The sequence below is a fragment of the Cyprinodon tularosa genome, unplaced genomic scaffold, assembly GCF_016077235.1.
Source record: "Cyprinodon tularosa strain WSP-4 unplaced genomic scaffold, ASM1607723v1 ctg280, whole genome shotgun sequence".
Taxonomy (NCBI): domain Eukaryota; kingdom Metazoa; phylum Chordata; class Actinopteri; order Cyprinodontiformes; family Cyprinodontidae; genus Cyprinodon; species Cyprinodon tularosa.
The window spans coordinates 1161451-1183213 of NW_024038986.1; the positions used below are offsets into that span (position 1 = coordinate 1161451).

Genomic DNA, 21763 nt, shown 5'->3' on the forward strand with positions numbered 1-21763 from the left:
ACCTGAAAGTGTTTCCAGCTCAAGATGGACAAAGGCTGGTGGAAATTAACCCTGGCTGCTGTGCTGCTGTTTACCAGCGCATATGCAGAAGGTAAACAATGTTTTTTTTCTTATCAGTTCTATAACATACACAAGACTTTGTAAGAATATATATTTTTGTTTACAGTAGCTTTTTATAAATTCTTGATTCTTAATCCTTAAACTGAATGTAAAGTGACTGTATTTAGGCTTTAGGGACAAATTTAGCATCAGATCATTGAGTTAAAGAAACTCTAAAATGTCATTCTTGAATCAGTTTACTAAATTTAAAATCAAATTTATAAAGATGATATGATTAGGACCTCCACACATAACTATCTAAAACAGTGTCATGCATATCATCTCTGCTTCTTTGTTATATGAGCAGATTTTAACAAACATTTACATTAATGAAGTGAAGAAAATTAGCTCCTAAATTTCATTAGCTAGAGAAAAAAAACTTAGATTAAATTTTTTGACTTTGTCCAATTGGATTTTATAAGGAATTCTGTATGTTTTTTTTTTAAATCTATTTGTTGAGTGACTCATCAGCTAGATTTTCTTTCTTCATTATTTTAAAACATTAATTTGTCCAACATTTAAAATATTTATTTGTCCAAAACAGTTTTCAGTTTTAGCAGGAAAGTAACATCCAATGTTTAAAATGTTTATTTCACATATGACATTTTATCTTGTTTATTGTTTTCGCTAGCCTCTGTCATCCAGTGAAAAAACTTTGGATTGAGATTTACAACATATATTTTAGAGAAAAAGTATATAAGCTCTTGTTCAGTTAGAAAACAGCATCTAAATAAAATGTAAAACATAGCCAGAAAATGCTGTCTAGTATTAAAATAAACTAAATAAATTTGTGTTTATACTCATTTCCTTACTTCAGTGGTTATTTGGTCAGAGGTGAGGGATTCCCTGGACAGCTAATCAGTACAAAAAACACTACAGACAGATAGGATAACTATGCACATGGAAACACAAACATGCCACCCTTAAGAGGAATGGTCTCCTTGGGGACAAACCAACACTACATTAAAAGACCAACACTGAACCACTCTCTAATACTCCTTTCACACTGGCAGAAAAACTCATTTAAACCCAGGAACAATCTCCTTTTACTGGCAATGGGAGTAGCTCACTGTCTACCAGAGTCAAACAACTTGGTTAAATCTCCTCGGCTCTGATCGGCAGGCTGTGGGAACATCAGACCCGGGGTTACCCTCTAAATTCTGTGACATCAATGAACGCAACATACGGACGTCAACACACCGCACCAGTCGCTTCTAATCTAACTGAAACAACTCAGTTTATATTCAATAAACTGAGTTCAGACAGATTAAAGGGAAAAATGATAAAGATGACTGGCTACTCTGGCTTCCATCCATGTTGCTGCCGCCATCAGACATGCAGTGGTGTGGGAAAGTGGCCAGGCAGCTTCCCAGCAGGGGTTCAGACTCAGCTTTTTGGTCAAATGTGAAAAGACCCAAAAGAGAATTGTTAGTGGGTCTGCCCAATTTTGAAAAACTCAGGTTTTCAGTGGGGAAGTGGCTTAAGAAACAGCTAGCTAAATTAGTCTTGAGAGAACTTTCTGGCTTGTGGCCATTAGCTCACTATGCAATTTTTGAGCCTGACACAATCGTTTAAGATGTTATACCCATGTAGTGGGCAGCTCATTGGTGCTGTGAAGTTCACCAGATCCTGAAATATTGTGACCTTTCGCGTTTTGACAACAAATCAGGCACAAGATGTGGGTGTGACATAAAGTTAAGGTGTCCTAAGGCTAAGTAATAGAGGACTCAAATGCAAGTTCAAGGTTCTTTTAATACACTGAGTTGAAAAATCCAATGTACAGGTGCTGGTCATAAAATTAGAATATCATGAAAAAGTAGATTGATTTCAGTAATTCCATTTAAAAAGTGAAACTTGTATATTATATTCATACATTACATACAAACTCATATATTTCAGATGTTTATTTTGTTTAATTTTGATGATTACAAATGACAACAAATGAAAATCTCAAATTCATCATATCAGAAAATTAGAATATTGTGAAAAGGTTCAAAATTGATGGCCCCTGGTGCCACACTCTAATCAGCTAATTAACTCAAACCACCTGCAAAAGCCTTTAAATGGTCTTTCAGTCTAGTTCTATAGGCTACACAATCATGGGGAAGACTGCTGACTTGACAGTTGTCCAAAAGACGACCATCGACACCTTGCACAAGGAAGGCAAGACACAAAAGGTCATCGCTAAAGAGGCTGGCTGTTCACAGAGCTCAGTGTCCAAGCACATTAATAGAGAGGCGAAGGGAAGGAAAAGATGTGGTCGAAAAAAGTGTACAAGCAAGAGAGATAACCGCACCCTGGAGAGGATTGTGAAACAAAACCCATTCAAAAATGTGGGGGAGATTCACAAAGAGTGGACTGCAGCTGGAGTGAGTGCTTCAAGAACCACCACACACAGACGTATGAAAGACATGGGTTTCTGCTGTCGCATTCCTTGTGTCAAGCCACTCTTGAACCACAGACAGCGTCAGAAGCGTCTTGCCTGGGCTAAAGAGAAACAGGACTGGACTGCTGGTGAGTGGTCCAAAGTCATGTTCTCTGATGAAAGTAAATTTTGCATTTCCTTTGGAAATCAAGGTCCCAGAGTCTGGAGGAAAAGAAGAGAGGCACTTCATCCACGTTGCTTGAAGTCCAGTGTAAAGTTTCCACAGTCAGTGATGGTTTGGGGTGCCATGTCATCTGCTGGTGTTGGTCCATTGTGTTTTCTGAGGTCCAGGGTCAACGCAGCCACATACCAGGAAGTTTTAGAGCACTTCATGCTTCCTGCAGCTGACCAACTTTTTGGAGATGCAGATTTCATTTTCCAACAGGACTTGGCACCTGCACACAGTGCCAAAGCTACCAGTACCTGGTTGAAGGACCATGGTATCCCTGTTCTTAATTGGCCAGCAAACTCTCCTGACCTTAACCCCATAGAAAATCTATGGGGTATTGTGAAGAAGAAGATGCAATACACCAGACCCAACAATTCAGAAGAGCTAAAAGCCACTATTAGAGCAACCTGGGCTATCATAACACCTGAGCAGTGCCACAGACTGATCGACTCCATGCCACGCCGCATTGCTGCAGTAATACAGGCCAAAGGAGGCCCAACTAAATACTGAGTGCTGTACATGCTCATGCTTTTCATGTTCATACTTTTCAGTTGGCCAACATTTCTATAAATCCTTTGTTTTTATTGGTCTTCAGTAATATTCTAATTTTCTGATATGATGAATTTGAGATTTTCATTTGTTTGTCATTTGTAATCATCAAAATTAAACAAAATAAACATCTGAAATATATGAGTTTGTATGTAATGTATGAATATAATATACAAGTTTCACTTTTTAAATGGAATTACTGAAATCAATCTACTTTTTCATGATATTCTAATTTTATGACCAGCACCTGTAAGCAGGAGTAGCAAAAACAGAGGCAGGAAAAGGTGGGGTTAAAAAAATTACTAAAAATCTAATTTCAAATTCAAAAAAGGGCTGGAATTCTTGACTCGAAGGAATAAGAAGAAATAAGGAGGATCAGAAACTCCAGGTGAATGAAACTTAGCTGTGGCAGACCTTGATTGCAGGGAGGAACTCGGGAAGTGAAGTTGCCTAAAGAGAGATAGGAGATAAATACAAAATAAAACAGGAAGTGAAAATAAATGGTAACACAAGTAAACTTAAACAGTCAGGTCTGCCCCAGGTCTGATATTACCCCTCTCACAAAGTCTGGCTCCAGACTGACCAGGAGTGTCTGGGTACCAGTAAAAAAGTCCGAAATGAGGAATGGGTCTAGAATGTTCTCTTCTCCAGACCATATTCCTCCTAATCGACCAGGAACTGACGTCCACGGCCCCAACACCTCACAGCCAGCAGTTTCTTAACCGAGTAGACTGGTTCACCATCAACGTTCTGGGGGGCAGGAGGAGCCTTGGTGGCAGGGAACATGTTGCTCTGTTTGGCCGGTTTAATGTGGCTGATATGAAACGTGGGATGATATGTCATGGTACTGCAGAGCTTGAGTCTTACAGCTATGGGGTTAATAACTTTAGACACAGGAAATGGTCTAATAAATCTTGGAGATAGCGTACGTCAGTCCGTGCGAAGGGCAAGATTCCGAGTGGAAAACCAGACTCTTTGGTTTATGCGGTAGACAGGTACAGGAGCCCTGTGTCGATCAGCAGCCTTTTTGTAGGTCAAGGTCTATTTCAGGAGAGTGCGGGAAATCAAAGCCTAGGTCCTATGGTAGGGGTGGATGAGTGCAAGGGCAGAAGGCACACTAACATCTTTCTCCAGGGCTGCAAATAGAGGAGGTTGATAGCCATGAACACAGTGAAACGGAGACAGGCCATTGGAGAAACAGGGTAGGGTGTTATGGGCAAACTCTACGGACATACTGTAAGCTGCTTAGTCCATGAAGGACATCTAGAGGCCAGGATGCAAAGAGCAGTCTCTTATTCCTGATTTAGCCATTTAGTTTGTGGAGAGGTGAGAATTTTGCAGACAAGGGGACAGAAGGCAGAAGAGCGGCACTGATTCTGACAGTTAATACAGAGGCAGACTCAAAACAGAGTAGCCAACAGCACTCGGCTATACTTCAGTTAGGAGGGTTGGTCAGACGAAGCCTGCAGCAGCTGTGAAAGTCTGACAAGGACTGCAGCAGCCCTAATGGTCTGACGTGGCTTGCAGATGTCCAGAATGTCACACCTGGTTTACATCTGCCCAAAGATCAGATTTGGCAAGCAGTTGTCCAGACTGTTGCAGCCAGAAGCTGCTTTGCTTCCAGTAAGTTTGAATGGCAGGTACAGGAAGCATAAGAAACATCTGGGAACACATACGTACAAGCAAAGAGTTTAGTCTACACTCTGGAAGCAAGTGGGGATTAAGGCAGTCATATAAAGCGAGTGAAACAGGTGGAAAGGCTTGGGGATTATAAGTTGCAGCAGCAGGAACTAGTTATGGCTGGTGGCTGGGGAGTGACTAAACAAAAATTGAGCACGAATTAGGAGTAATTAGTCCAAAAACAAAACAATATCCAAAGCATGACAATTGCTGGCTGTTAGTCCTATGACCTCTACCCCTTTCTAAGGCACTCTATTTTTGCCATTTTCTCACTAGACTCTTTTCTGGGTTCTGAAAGACTGGCTCACCCTATTGTCTGGGCAATGCCTTCCCGAAGGGGGATAGCTTTGGGCCCTGGTCAAATGGAAGTACTGCTGAAAAAGAACGTTATCCAGATGCACCTCTAAAAGAGATGATGGTGCTCTCCAAACTGGTTCAGTCTCTGGATAATCTGATGAACCCAGGGATGTAGACGCCAGCAGCGTAAATCGCTCCGTAAATACAGTCCAAATGCGTGAGAATTGTTGTCTCCTGCCAAACAAATTGCTAGTGACACGTCGGTTGAGCAGCAGCAAACAATACTCGTGATTTTTTTACAGGTTTTTATTTTAGGGGTGAATACACCTTTACTATTACTTCAATACTGTTTACACCAAGATGTTAGTGTCAATGACTGAAAATATAAATGTTTTATTTTTTTTCAGCCACATTTTCAAACCACATGAAGGACTTCATCAGGGCTGTAGAGCAGATAGAAGATGAGGACCCTGGCTTAGGTCCAGGTGATGTGTTGAAGATGCTGCGCAAAGCAGCTGGCCTTAATGATGCCTTCATCCAGTACTTCCTCCCCGATGCTGAGGCTAGTGGTTCTGAGCTGCCTGCTAAACTATCAGAATACCTTCGCAAAGCTGTGCATCACAAGGTGCTGACAGATACCAAAGAAGAAGGAGTGGTTCTGACCCCAGACGGTAGCACAGTTGCCCTTGGACCGCTCCTCCTGGGCATTGAAGCTGGCCTTCTCTCCAAGACTCGAGGAGAAGCTCCAGGTCTCTACCAGCTCACTCTAGCCAAAGATCTTGGTCTCTCTCTCAGGCACGGCTCTTCTGGCACAAATCTCTTCGGACCTGATGGCTTTTGGGACAGCTTAACTTCTCCCCAAGTCTTCACGCTCTCAGACAAACCAACTTTGCTCACCACAGCTCAGGTTAACGGAGGCATGGACGGCATCATATTGGGGAAGGAGGTTTCAGCCAATCCCAGCCTTCTTGTCAAGCTCAGCAGTCTGCTCAATGAGTACTACAATCACCAACTGGACAGGAGAGGAATGGACGGAGCCCCGCGTCTCATCAGTCAACGTCGCAGGGAGAACTTCAAAGCCCTGCTCCTCCCTCATTTGCTGGCCAACCAAGCGGTGGAGTCTATGGTCCTGCAGCAAAGTCTGGCAGGACAACCGAGGATGGAAGGGCAGACCAAGCAGCAGCTGATGGCTACAGTGGAGGAAGGATTGAAAGAGTTTGTTCACACGTATGTTGGTGAGTATGAGATCAACAAACTGAAATCAGTGAAAGTGAATGTGTAGTGCTCAGATTTATGGATAAAGGATAGAAATGACTGTTTTAAGTAAAATGATTATACCTTTATCTCTTAACAGTTTGTCCTCCCATCGTTTCTCGAGCTTCATGGGGCGCTGCGCCATACAAAGGGACACCCACCCAACTGTCCTTACCTCTTACCTACCTATTCATCCATCATACCGATACACCAAGTGAGCCTTGTTTGACCTTTGACAAATGTGCTGCAGACATGAGATCAATGCAACGCTACCACCAACAAGACAAGGACTGGGCTGACATTGGATACAGGTAAAAATTTTTTGCACTGTATGATTACTCTTATATGTCAAATATTCTCTGGTAATTAAGAATCAAATTTCCTCTAAAGCTTTGTTGTTGGCGGTGACGGCAATATCTACGAGGGCCGTGGCTGGAACTGGCAGGGAGCCCACACATATGGATACAACTCCAAAGGTTATGGTGTCTCCTTTATCGGGAACTTCCAAAGCCGTTTGCCATCTACGCACTCTATGGATCTGGTGAGAAATCAGCTGGCATCCTGTGCTGTAAGTGGAAAGCGACTGGTGTCCTCCTACATCATAAAGGGGCACAGAGACATGGTGAGCACAGCCTGTCCAGGAGACGCCTTCTACCAAGAAATCAGACGCTGGGATCACTATGTGGTATGTAGGAATCCTGCCTTAACACAACATAAAGGCTGATATCTTAGAAGTGATGAGTAAATTCTGTTGAGTTGGATTATCGTTTTAATGCAACAGAAATTATTAATAAGCCCTCTGATACCTTGAATCATTCTTTGAGGGCATAGCATTGTTGCTTTTCTGTACCAGGGCACTTTGTTCTTTTCAACTTTTGGCTTAATAGTAGACAGTGGTCTCATTACAACATTAAACAAATCTAAGTGAAAACAAGTTGGCGAGGCTCCCAATAAAAAGCTTGAACAGCTCTAGTTGGTGAAGGCCATGGTAAAACTTCAAATAATGCTACATATTTAACTTAATAACTTTTAATTGCAGTAAATTATGATGTTTGTAAAGATGAAGTACTCATTTGAAGTCATTATGTGTGTAAAATGTTTGAAAGGTCATGCTTAGGGCTTAAGCTTCAAATCTGTTTGTACTTTTTATGGTTTCTCAAAGTCGAGTAGAAATATTCTGGAAGGACAGTGTGTTTTTAATTGGGCCTTCTATTGTTTATATATCTGTGTAGCAATTCTAGTTTGCTAAAGCACATTCTTTTACTCCTTTATTTTATGTACTAATCATCTTAATAATATGATATCCACATGTAACCAGTTTATTGAGGTTTGCTGAAAAAAAAAAAAAAGTTTTTTTCTTTGGTTTTGTAATGCAGCTATTTACTATTTACTTCACTTGTACTCTAGCTTCAATTTACATGTTTCAAGTTGACAACATAAACAGTATCCAAGACGGTAGCTGAAATTCCAGGAGCAAAAATCTCAGATTACTCAACTATAATCTGAATATCCAATATGGCTTACTTCACTTTTTCATAGGTGATAGCTTCCAAAATAAAATTTATAAGTTAACTTGTAAATTAACATATTCAGCTGGATTTGTACTGAAAAATGGTTGAAGTTTGGTGTCACTCCCAGATCTATTTTCCGACTTAACTGGAAAAAAGGAGCAGGCAGCCATGGTTGCAGCAGTCTTTATAGATTATTTCTGAAATATTATCAATGTCCCTGCCAAGCAGTTTGTCTGAAGCAAAAAAAAAAACAAAACCTATCTGTTCCTGCTGCCATTAAGCTATGTATTTACCTTACAAGTGGTCAATAGTTTTTGAGAACCACCAAAGACAATCCCAGTACCTGCTGTGGGTTTTTGGCCGAGTACGTTTACTATATTAGTAAAAGTTATGAGGTTCTTTAACATAATGTTACTTTGATCGAAGTGTCTTAAAATTTTTGCATGAAAGTAAAATATTTGTTCCATCAAACAATTTGTTCTTAAATGTTACATTTCTATTTGCAGTGAGCCAAGGAAGGAACTCCAGGAGCCTTGGAAGCCAAAAATTGAAGACAAAAACCAAGCCATGATTCAATAAAGATTAAATTTGTTCAAATTAGTTTATTGTCGCCTAATTCTATAAAATGTGAAGTATTCTTTTAATCATCTGTCTATTTGAAAAAATAAAAAACTAAATGTTTTGTACTTCTAGAATTTTTACGACCAAGAGAGGGATGCAACTTTACAATATGGTTTAAACAACCTTGCATCATGGGGCAAGAATCGATTAAATTCTCCCTAAAAAGGGAACTAGAATGATAGAAACTATTTAGACAGTGAATAATCTCTTTGACTCAATAGCCTACTTCAATGAAAACATTAAAAATGTAAAAGGGGGACAAAGGGGAAGCCACATGAAGAGGACACTAGTTCAAAAGACTGACTGCGTGACTTACTGTATAAATTTCAGTAAGTCACGCACTATTTCTCGGTTATAAACTCTAGATCAGCAGTGATCTGAGGAAAATGACAAACAAGAAAAAAGAGTAACTTCCAACTTCCGAAGAAGGAGATATTTCCTCTGCCTCCATCTTTCACTTGTCTGTTTCTAGAAGGCAACTGGAGAGACTGAATTGTAATGATTCACCAGGTAATGATTCATGGTGTCAGCCTGAGAGTCCTGAAGGCCTGACAGCATATCTTCAACATTAACCTGACAGTGATGTAGATTAAAAGACCCTTTTCCTTAGAAGCCAATAAATCTCAGCTATCATCCCTAAATGACTATAGACCTGTTGCCTTGACACCCCACTTCATGAAGGACTTAGAAAGGCTTCTGTTTGCTCACCTCGGCAAATAAATGAGCTGCTATCAGAACCTCTTGCAGTTTGCTTATTGCAGTGGAGTTGAAGATGCCATCATACACCTGTCATTAAGACAAGGCAGACAGCACTTTCATGGTCAATTTATTTGATTATCGCAAAGGAATGAATGCCGTTCAACCTGATTTGTTTGTTTAGAAAAACAAGAACATTCAGGTGGAGGCTTTAACAATCACCTGAATTGAAAAAAATAACTGAGAAACTTCCAGTATCGGACTTCCAGTACCGGACAGAGTCCGGTCATCTGCAGGAATACTGGGATGACTCTGCAGTCATTGGGTGCATCAGAGATGGACAAGAAGCCGAGTACAGAGAGCTACTGAACCTATTTGTGGCATAGTGTGGAAACAGGAACAATTGAAGCAGAAGTGGAGGTGGTTGAAGAGTATCAATACCTTGGTGTTCACCAGGAGACTAAACTACAATTGAGACACATCTGTGAAGCCATTTACACACTAAAAAGAAAATGCAGCTCCAACTGAAACAAATAGATTTGATTGGTAACAAGTAGGGATGGAACGGTTTATGAAAACCGTCCGAACTGTTCGGTACGATTGTCTCGGTTCGATTCGCGTGTGTTGCGTTCGGTTCATGCGCTGCTCCTTTTTCTCAACGGCGAAGCGTGTACACTCCAGAGCAGAAGGTGGCGCTACTGCGACCAAAGCCAACCACCAGTAGTAAACAAGAAGAAAAAGCGAAGCAGTGTAGCCGGGTGTAGCAGAAAAAAATCAGTTGTTGTGGAGAATTGTGTGGGTATTTAGAGTGACCTACGATGACGTCGGAAAGACAGTTGTGGATAAAAACAGTGTGCAAGCATTTTGCAACACGTTTTGTTTATACTAACAGCAACACGACCAACAAACATAACCGTGAACCGAACCGAACCGTGGATTTTGTGAACCGTTCCACCCGTAGTAACAAGTAATTGAAATAATCTTTCCCAGCTTAACTTATTAAGCTGGAGCAGCGTTTTCTTTTTAGAGTGTACAAGAAGGGTCAGAGCTGACTGTATTTCTGGAGGGAGCTTGGGACAATAAGTGTTTGCAGAAGGATGCTGCATATCCTCAATAAATCTTTCATAGATTGTGATTTCTTTTACCATTAACGGCAGGTAATAACATCTGAGCAAATTATTTTAGGAAGCTCAACAGGTTGATAAAGAAGGTCCGCTCCATTCTGGGAACTCTTTAAAACTCTAGGGAGATGCATATGAAGACCATCATAGAAAAAAACTGTGAGCATTATCTTTGGAAGGCTGTTAAACAACAACAGATTGTCTTCATTATAAGGCTTTTCCAGATCCGCTTCAAGTCAAACCACTACAGGGGATCCTTCCTGCCAACATCTGTTAACATCTACAACAAATTGTTAAGAAAGAAACACCCTATAAGAGTTGCAACAACTTGTAATCTCCTTTTTTGATCAATAAATTATATTTTAAAGGTTTATTTCAACAGTGAAATACAATTTTCACACCAATCAGCCTATGTGATGTCTTTTAGTTAGGTTTGTGTACTCAGCACTGTACCGATACTGCAAGGGTTCAATATCCTGCACAAAGCAAAAGTTACAATAGGTAACTTTTCATCGTAGATGATTAGAATCACAAAACCCCCTCGGTTCAATCTTGGGCCTCATCCTATTTAATATTGGCATGCTCCATTTAGCTCATTACAACAACAATAAGTTATATTCAGTAGTTTAGTTGTAAAAAAAAAAAAAAGAAAGAAGGGGAAAGGTGAATTTTTTTTTGGAAGCATACATAGCCTAAATAATATACTTAATTAACCTTGAACAATATGCATGATATGGCTGTTTCATGTCAGGTACGCTGGTCATTGACCTTGTCCTAGTTAGGGACAAATGCAGGGCACAAATTTCCCACTGGAACCACCTTCATAGTTATGGTACGCCATTTCTTAGATTTTATTTATTTTGCTCCGGCTACTCGTAAACCCACAGCCTGCCAAATGTGGAAAGAACAATATTATTGCCATTACTGTTAATATATAGTAGAAATTTTACAAATTCAGCAATAAAATGTCACAGGGGATGGTATGAGGGATGGTCATTTAAGAAGGGGGATGAATTTTTAGGATTTTTTTAAAAAGGGGGATGCCACCCCCGTCATCCCCCCTCAACTCGAGTGCTGGTTATATTACCATAAAACCAAGCGGTTTTAATGGTTTTGTAAGAGACTTTAGGAGTGTGTCTACCAGGATGTCTCCTACATTTAGTTTCTTTTAAATCTTCTCTACCAACCCCACAAACTTCCCACTCAAGTTCAAGTTTTGGTTATTATCATAAATACCAGATCATCTGTGTCAATTGACAGTAAACGCACTTCTGTCAATGTTATTTTAAGCACTGTCCTTCTGCAATAGACTTTACGTACATATCAATCATACAACATCCACTTCCTGTTCTCCCTTTCAACTCAGCTCAATATTGACCAATGCTTAATCATTGGGTGATTTAATGCAAAATGTGACTTCTGTGATTTCCTTTCAGAAACATCCAAATTGCCTTAGGATTTTTATACAAGTCTGTCTCTGCTTCCAGAACATGTGATACAGCATTTTGGAACTTCCTCTGTTTTGCAGCCAAGCTTTGCATTTGTTTTGAATATTAACAGTAACATGCTGTACATATTGCTTCAGAGAGGAGAGGCACTTATTTCTAGAGTGGTGTGATGTTACTTCACATAGAGCTGCTACACTGATGTCACAAATAAGAGGAATAGGCTATATATAGAAATCAAAATTTTCTCCAAAATACCGATGCCTTCCTCACAGAGAGCCACCAAAGTGACCATTGTGAACAGTCAGCAATGTGATTTCCTCAATGCTGAACAACACTCTACATATTTCACAGGTGCCCGATGTCACATTGCTTAGGCGGACACTGGTTAATCATATGTAAAAATAATCCATTCAGAGTATTTGCCAAGCTATTACACAACCACCCCCATGCCTCGGCTGTGAATATCTATAAATTAGAAGGAAACAACAATAGTGTGCACATTCAAAGCCTGGACCTGAAAGTGTTTCCAGCTCAGGATGGACAAACGCTGCTGGAAATGAACCCTGACTGCTCTGCTGCTGTTTACCAGCGCATATGCAGAAGGTAAATGTTGTTTCTTATCAGTTAACTGGTTGAGGAAATAGTGTTTTGGCTCAGTTGTTTATCTTTACCTATAAGGAAGTAAATATATTAAGGCTTTAAGGAATAATATTCAATCGGATCATTGTGCTTAAGAAACAGCAACATGCTGTTTTTCATCATTATACTAAATTTAACATCATTCTTACTCCGGTTTTCCATCAAGAATTATTTTTTGTGAAATCCTCTCTGGATGTTGTAGAGAAAGTTTATATTACAGACAGTGAGCAGGAGACCATGTTTTACTCCTGTTTGCTCATTTTCCTGTGCATGGTTTCCCAGACATAATGGATATGGCTTGTTTTTTGTTCATATTCTCAAACTTCCCATTGAGGACAAGAAATATGAGGAAGTATCATTCTCTGAACATAGGAGAGAGCATCTCTGTCAAAGCTTACTTAATTAAATTGTGCATTATTTACTAAGTTACTTATTTCAGTTTGAAATTAATTTGAATTTAATAAGAATATCCACTTTAATTAACCCAGAAAGAAAACATTAAAATGAAGCATCTAATTTTGATTAGTAATGAGAGGATTCTATGTGAATTTCAGGCTCAGAAAAATAGGATACAGTATTCAAAGAGGAAAAACAGATTTTTCAAAACACCGCACTGAGCAGCATCGGCATCTATGGCAGGAACCTCTGCAGGAGGCAAAAGCAGGTTAGTGACCACGTCTTTCTAGACGTGGATGATGAGGAACGTGTGAGTCACTAACCTGCTCTTATAGTTCAGTCCCAGTCCAGAAGGTGAGGTTGGTTCCAGCCGGTTGGCTCCCAACACGATTCAGCAGGTGCTGCCCAGAGAGTCCCAGAAACTGATTTTATCAGTGGCTGGAGGACAGTCGGGAGATCAGAACCAAGCAGATGAAGGTAGGCAGGACAATCCAGAGCACTGAAGCCAAAGCCGGTGTCTGTGACGTGCTTGGTAGTGAGAGCCAGGAGATCAGAGATCCAGAGATCCAAAGAGATGTCAAGGGGGGATCCAGAATGGAGTTGGGAAACTGTTCCAGGTTCAGTACACAGACATTCGGCAGGAGTAAGACAGGTCAGGCAAACAGATCAGAATGGGGAAAGGCAGGCTTAGAGGTCGAGAGGAAGAACGTGTCAGGATGAGGCAATCAGAAACACAGGAATGCTCAAAAACTTCTCACCATTGGCTCGCACTGATGACTGGTCTGAAGGCTAGTTAAATAGAGACTGAAACTGGTGGATCAGATGAGCGGTAATGAGAACTGGGCAGAGATAAGCAGGTCAATGAAATGAGTAATCAGATCAGACATCAGCACTAAGATCATTGAATTTACCTGTGAGTGATTCTTTAGGATTGTCTTGGTGAGGGCAACAGGGGGCCTAACCCTGCCAAAAAAGGGTTGATGGACATGCTAACTGCATTAGCTGATTAGCAATTTAGCAGAATAATATTGAGACACAGTTACATAAATTAGTCTTCAAAGAACTTCCCTTTCAGCTTTAAACTTATTTCAACACTGTTTTTAAAAAGGTGTTTGTGTCAATGACTGAAATTTAAAACATTTTATTTTTTTGTCAGCCACATTTTCAAACCACATAAAGGACTTCATCAGGGCTGTAGAGAAGATAGAAGATGAGGACCCTGGCTTAGGTCCAGCTGATGTGTTGAAGATGCTGCGCAAAGCGGCTGGCCTCAATGATGCCTTCGTCCAGTATTTCCTCCCCGATGCTGAGGCTAGTGGTTCTGAGCTGCCTGCTAAACTATCAGAATACCTTCGCAAAGCTGTGCATCACAGGGTGCTGAAAGGTTCCAAAGAAGAAGGAGTGGTTCTGACCCCAGACGGTACCACAGTTGCCCTTGGACCGCTCCTCCTGGGCATTGAAACTGGTCTTCTCTCCAAGACTCGAGGACGAGCTCCAGGTCTCTACCAGCTCACTCTAGCCAAAGATCTTGGTTTTTCTCTCAGGCACGGCTCTTCTGGCACAAATCTCTTCGGACCTGATGGCTTTTGGGACAGCTTAACGTCTCCCCAAGTCTTCACGCTCTCAGACAAACCAACTTTGCTCACCACAGCTCAGGTTAACGGAGGCATGGATGGCATCATATTGGGGAAGGAGGTTTCAGCCAATCCCAGCCTTCTTGTCAAGCTCAGCAGTCTGCTCAATCAGTACTACAATCACCAACTGGACAGTAGGGGAATGGACGGAGCCCCGCGTCTCATTAGTCAACGTCGCAGGAAGAACTTCAAAGCCCTGCTCCTCCCTCCTTTGCTGGCCAGACAGGTGGTGAAGTCTATAGACCTGCAGCAAAGGCTGGCGGGACACCCAAAGATGGAAGTACAGACCAAGCAGGAGTTGATGGCTGTAGTGGAGGAAGGATTGAAAGAGTTTGTTCGTTTGTATATTGGTGAGTATGAGATCAAACCACAGCCAAACTGTCATTTGTAGTGTTCAGATTTACCATCGAACAAAAGAAAGAAATGGCTGTTTTAATTGAAATTCTGAAATGTTTATATCTTAACAGTTTGTCCACCAATTGTTTCTCGAGCTTCATGGGGCGCTGAACCTTACAAAGGGTCACCCACCCAACTGTCCTTACCTCTTACCTACTTATTCATCCATCACACTCACACACCAAGTGAGCCTTGTTTGACCTTTGAGAAATGCGCTGCAGACATGCGATCCATGCAACGCTACCACCAAAAACACAAGGACTGGGCTGACATTGGATACAGGTAAAATGAGTAGCACTGTAAGATTACTCCTATATGTCACACTTTCTCTGGTAATTAAGAATAACATTTCCTCTAAAGCTTTGTCGTTGGCGGCGATGGAAACATCTACGAGGGCCGTGGCTGGAACTGGCAGGGAGCCCACACATATGGATACAACTCCAAAGGTTATGGCGTCTCCTTTATCGGGAACTTCCAAAGCCGTCTGCCATCTACGCACTCCATGGATCTGGTGAGAAAGCAGCTGGCATCCTGTGCTGTAGGTGGAGGGCGACTGGTGTCCTCCTACATCATAAAAGGGCACAGAGACATGGTGACCTCAGCCTCTCCAGGAGACGCCTTCTATCAAGAAATTAAACGCTGGGATCACTATAGGGTATGTAGGAATCCTGCCTTTGGAGTGTTAACTTAAAACAAATCAAAGCTTAGATCTAAGAAATGAAAAATAAATCCTATTGAGTTTCTTTTTCACATAATAGATATTAGAAAAAAGCCCTCTTATAGCCAGAATCCTTCTTTGAGGGCATAGTATTTTTGCTTTTCTACATTATCACACTTTTTTCTTTTCAACTTTTGGTTTCATAGTATACAGTACTAGCACCATCTAGTGTCAATCTCATGACATTACACAAATCTAAGTGAAAGCAAAGTGGGGGGGATCCCAATAAAAAGCTTAAACAGCTCTAATTGGTAAAAGGCATGGTAAAACTTTTCATTACTCCAGTAGGAAGTTTTGTCATTCTCAGATCTATTTTCCAACAACTGGAAAACAACAGGCAGATCTGGTTGCTGCAGACTTTGCAGATAGCTTTTAAAATATTATCAACTTCTCTGCTGAGTAGTTCGTCTAAAGCAAAAAAACTAAAACAATCTTCAGTCAAGATGCCATTAAGTTTTGTTTTTACCTTATAAGTGGTCGATAGTTTTTCAGTACCATCAACGACAATCCCAGTCGCTCCATCACAAGATATGTCACCTCCCTGTTCTGGGGGGGGCTATAAATTCAAAATAGACGTGCAAAAAAAACGATAAAACGTATACTTAGTTATCACACCAGTATATTTATATAAGTTCCAACAGCAACAAAAATATAAAACCACTTATAAAAACAAAACATAATTTTATGTCCAGGTTTACTTTTTGTATAAATCTTTGTAAATCTGTGTTTTGCATGATCCAATATTGTGGCACAAACCTAATTTTTTTTTTACCAGTTTAATAACGTGTAAGCTATTAGTCAGCTTTATATTTTTTTAAATATTTATTTATTTTCTGAGAAGGTGTTTATTTAAGAGCAACTATGAAATTAACAAACATCTAGAAAAAGTACACTGTATTATTCCGTAAAAATTCAAAAAAAAAATATCCACTGGACTTGGTTTTCAAGATTTGAAGTTTCGCCACCTCTCCAGGAAGCTTTCTCAATTCAAATGTGAATGTGAAAATGTGAAAACCAAGTCCAGTGGATATTTTTTTGAATTTTTACGGAATGACTATGACCTGGATGACTGAGAACCTTCATCAGCATACACTGTATTATATTATTTTCCATGCGAATCCCAGATTGTTCATTCTTCTTTGCCTTTTCTAAAAAGTGCTTTAAATCAGTCCTACCTGTTTTTACCCATGCTGGGTCAGATCCTAGCGTTTGAAAAAGGAGGCAGCAGAATAAAGCATTAGCCTTACAACACGCAGTTAGCCAAGCCTTGTAGCTAAACCAGGTCCTGGAAAAAGACAGATTGTCCCGTCTCTAGCTGTCTTTTGGACACCTGATTAATTTTGATGTTCGGCTGATCAGGTCCAAACGGTTCACCTCCAGCTTCTCTTGGTAAGTTTGCTTCCCTCACAAGACTCATACACTTCTGTATTGCAGAGGAGCTGAACCGCATGTACACCTTCTAAAGAGAGTCAATGGGCAAACATTTGTGCGTCTTAGGGCGGAAATATATCACCAATCCGATGAAAAATGAAATGACACTTTACTCGTCATTAAAGATTAAATATTTATCCTGCGCATCTAAAACATTTATATCAATATATTTCAAAATGTTTTTTATTAATATAAATTATGAAATATACATTTTATATTTTAATTTCAATTTGTCTTTTTAATGTCTTAATCAAGGTTATTGGGCTGGTGGGGCGGCACCCTAGTGCCCTCTATTGGCCAGCCACCGCTGCCTTGTTCTAACATTTTCTATTTATATTTACAGTGAGCCAAGAAATGAAATCCATGAGCCTTGGAAGATGAAAAGTGAAGACAAAAAACAAAACCACTATTCAATAAAGATTCAGTTTGTTCAAATGAGTTAATTGTTGCCTAATTCTGTAAAATGTGAAGTATTCTTTCGATCAATTGTCTGTTTGAAAAAATAAAATCGAAATGTTTTGGACTTCTGTAGTTTTTTTCAACCAAGATAGGGATGCAACTTTGCAATATGGTTTAAACAACCCTGCATCATGGGGGAAAAAAAGTGATCAAATCCTCCCTAAAAAGGGTACTAGAATGATAAAAACTATTTAGACAGTGAATAATCTCTTTGACTCAATAGCCTACTTCAATGAAAACAGTTAGTGTAAAAGGGGGACACATGAGGAGGCACTGTGCCAGCAATGTGAAGAGGACATCAGGTCAAAAGACTGAGAGTGTGACTTAATATGAAATTATTTGTAGATAACACAATGCCTACCAGAACACTGAGACTTTTTCTCACTTATAAAGTCTGGATCAGCAGCGATCTGAGGGCAATGACAAACAAGAAAAAAGAGCAACTTCCAACCAAAGAAGAGGCTATTTCCTCTGCCTGCACCTTTCACTTGTCTGTCTCTAAAAGTCAAATGGAGAGACTGAATTGTAATGAGTCACCAGGTCCTTATGCGGTCAGTCCGAGAATCCTGAAGGCCTGAGCAGCTCTGTGGGTTTCAACAGCACCTCGTCAACATTAGCCTGACAGTGATGTAGATTAGAAGACCTTGTTCCAGTGCCAAATAAATCTCGGCTATCATCCCTAAATGACCTGTTGCCCTGACACCCCACATCATGAAGTACTGTGGGGTACAGTTTACTTATCACCGTGGAGATGGAGCAGAAGATGCTATTATACCTTCAGCTGCAACAAACACACTGTCATTTAGACAAGACAGACATCACTGCCAGGATCATTTTCTTTGATTATTCCATTGCTATTAATGCCGTTCAACCAGATTTGTTTGTTTAGAAACACCATAATATTCGGGTGGAGGCCTTAACAATCACCTCGATCAAAGACTAGCTGAGAAACAGACCAGTTTGTTAGACTGAATGGTCAGCTGTCTAATTATGCAGTGAGCAGCATAGGAGAACCACAGGGGATGGTACTCTCACCATTCCCTTTCACCCTGTACACCTCTGACTTCCAGTACCAGACAGAGTCCTGTCATCTACAGAAATACTGGGATGACTCTGCCTTCATTGGGTGCATCAGAGATGGACAAGAAGCCGAGTACAGAGAGCTAGTGAACCAATTTGTGGCATAGTGTGGAAACAGTCATCTATTGATTGTAGTTTTCAGCAGGAACAGGAAAAATTTGAATCCTATAAACACCATGAGAGAAGAAGTGGAGTTGGTTGAAGAGAATCAATACCTTGGTGTTCACCAGGAGACTAAACTACAATTGAGACGCTTCTGTGAAGCCATCTGCACTCTAAAAAGAAAATGCAGCTTTGACTTAAACTAATTGCCTTGATTGGTAAAAAGTAGTTGAAATAATCTTTCCCAACTTATCTTATTAAGAGGGACCCAGTATTCAAGGCAGGACAGACAGTGGAATAACTCAAAAAGTGTTTATTTAAAACAACGCGCTGGGGATCTCCCGTAGCAGTGGCTAGGGCGTCTAAGGCAGGAACCTCTACAGGAGAGAAGTACAGGTTAGTGACCAAGACAATCCAAGGAAGGATGATTATGAACGTGTGAGTCCCTAAGCTGGTTTTATACTTCAGTCCGTGCCCAGAGAACAAGGATGATTCCAGCCGGTCGGCTGACAAGACGCAGTGGACGCTGCCAGAGAGTTCCAGACGCCGAGCCTAGAAGGCAGCAGAACTGGCAGAATATCCAAGCAGACAAAGGAAGGCAGGATGATCCACAGGGAGACGTCTAGAGGCAGATCAAGGTTCAGTCCAAAGTAGAATCCAAAAGGAGTCTGAACACAGGTCAGGCAAACAGATCAGAAAAGAGGCAGGCAGGTTCAAAGGTCTGAAGACAGAAACAGGTCAGGAACAGGCAAACGGAACACTATAAGCAAAGTACAAATACTTTGTTGCTGTACTTAAGTACACTTTTTAGGTATCTATGCTTTTCTCCATTACTTATTTTTCCTCCTACGTCCTACTTCTACTCATTACATTTGCATACAAGTGTCTGTACTTTCTATTCCTTACATTTTTAAAACAAATGTTACTTGTTACTCTTTGCTTCGGTTTAATGCAGAGTTCACGGATTAGCGGACCGTGGTCCAGTGTTATGCCGAAAAGTGCATCCCTGCTGAGATATGCATCCCCAGTTGCGGGAGCGCGCCTCGCTCTGTAAAACTGCATATCAACGAGGAAAACGGATCAAAATATGACCAATGGAGCTACTTGTTGTTATATTAATGATATAAAAATGTTTAAATATTCCTCTTGTGGGAAAAATTTTTTTGTTATTTGGCAGATTCATTTATAAAAGTACGGGTGTTATGAACAACATTAAATCCAAAGATTTTGTCAGAGGTACGGCTGATTTATTTGTTGTAGTCTCTTGTTTTTCACACACAACAACAAACAGTGATAGCCGACGTGGGTTTGGAAACTGCAAAGCTTTGTCTTAAGCAGAAAATCAAACGCGCATCTACACAGCACAGCGTTCACAGACCAGTGTGATGCATTCAGGAGCTTCAGATAGCTATGGTGCATTCAGGAGCATGGGACAGTTCACTCTTACAAGGAAAGTGACATTAACGGAACAGAACTTAACTCATACAAAAAAATATTTATTCAGAAACAGTGTGGGCTTTCTTATAATACTGAATGTTCTATAATCGTATTTCTGTTTTTGATTATGCACGTCTGCTAGCTTTTTATTCTAAAAAAACTATAATATTACAGCAGCAAATTATCAAAATTTTTCAAAAGCATGTTCAAAAGCTCCAAATGAGGCTTCAGATTATACAGCGACAATTACGCTGTCATTGTTTTACAGGGCAGATTAGCATTTGCTGACTCTTGTCATTTAACTACTGACAGATATACAGGTATACTGTTATACAAGTGTCAATTCCTCTGAGAGGGCACAGGATGCAATTTTTGGCAATTTCTATTTTTTTTTTTTTTTAAACTTCAGTGTATAACATGAATGCATAAATACCTCGTTTTTTTCAGTGTTCAATTCTGTTTAAAGTAACAGATTATAATTAAAAATGTCTCCGGAACTTTACTGGTTGATTATTTTCTTTATTCAGACCCTAATGATTTTTAATTGGTTACCCCTGGTTTAATGTTTATAAATATTTATTTCATATCATGCGAGCCATCCAATGCAGATCATTGGCGCCATCCGCATATAGTGAAAACTAGTGTCATTAGATGAGTCATATAACACAATCATTGATTAGCTATTCGTCAAATTTGTACTGACGCCAAAGAAAATTATCAGAAGCAAGCAGGTGTTCTTGTCTATGCCATGCTACAATGTCCAGAAAAAGATGTTGAAATGTATGAAAAGTCGGACACAGGCGAGAGCGTATCGGGAGATGGAGACCAACAAGACCTCCCTCATCCTTGGCCCTATCTCAAAGAATTTTTCAAAATAGTTGAAAAATCGAGCTTTCAATTAATATAGTTTTGTCTGGCTGTTTTTTTTAAGGTTACTTTATACATTTTTATTTGAAGTAGTTTTTGGAGCAAATACTTTTCCACTTTTACTGTAGTAAAGAGGTGAAGTTGATATTTCAACTTTTACCACAGTGCTTTTAAACTGCAGTATCCATACTTCTACCTAAGTAACAAATGTGTGTGCTTTTGACACCACTGACTATAAATAACACTGGAAAACTCTCTACACCAAAGGCTCAAGAACAATTGGCACTGATGGCTTGGACCAAGCAGTTTAAATAGAAGCACAAGCAGGTGGATCAGATGAGCACTGATGAGAAACAGGGCAGAGTTAAGGCTTGTTTATTCTCAGAAACCAGGTTGTCTGGGTGTTTGTCGCAGTAAACGCAGATATGCTACTGCCCCTTCCAAAGACATTCTGGTTCACCTCTCCAAAATTGTAGGTGACCGTAGACAATGCTGCAGACAGGAGGCCTCTGATTGGTCAAATCTACATCTGCTCTACACTATGCGTATTTCCTGTTTGGTACCTTACTGGCTTGTTTCGTTTGTATGACCGCCATTGTGGAAAACGACTTGTGAAGTTGGAGCAGCTAGAAAAGCGAAGTACGCAAGAACGCTGGGACCCTTTTTCCACGTGGATCCACACTCTTTTTCGCCCTCTTGTCTCTCCGTTTTCGCACAAACTTTCCCACTTCCTC

At 40.3% G+C, this 21763-nt stretch overlaps 1 pseudogene; it reads left to right on the top strand.

Moving 5' to 3' along the window:
- Positions 1-17482, top strand: LOC119786854 (annotated as a pseudogene).
- The last annotated feature ends 4281 nt before the right edge of the window (positions 17483-21763 follow it).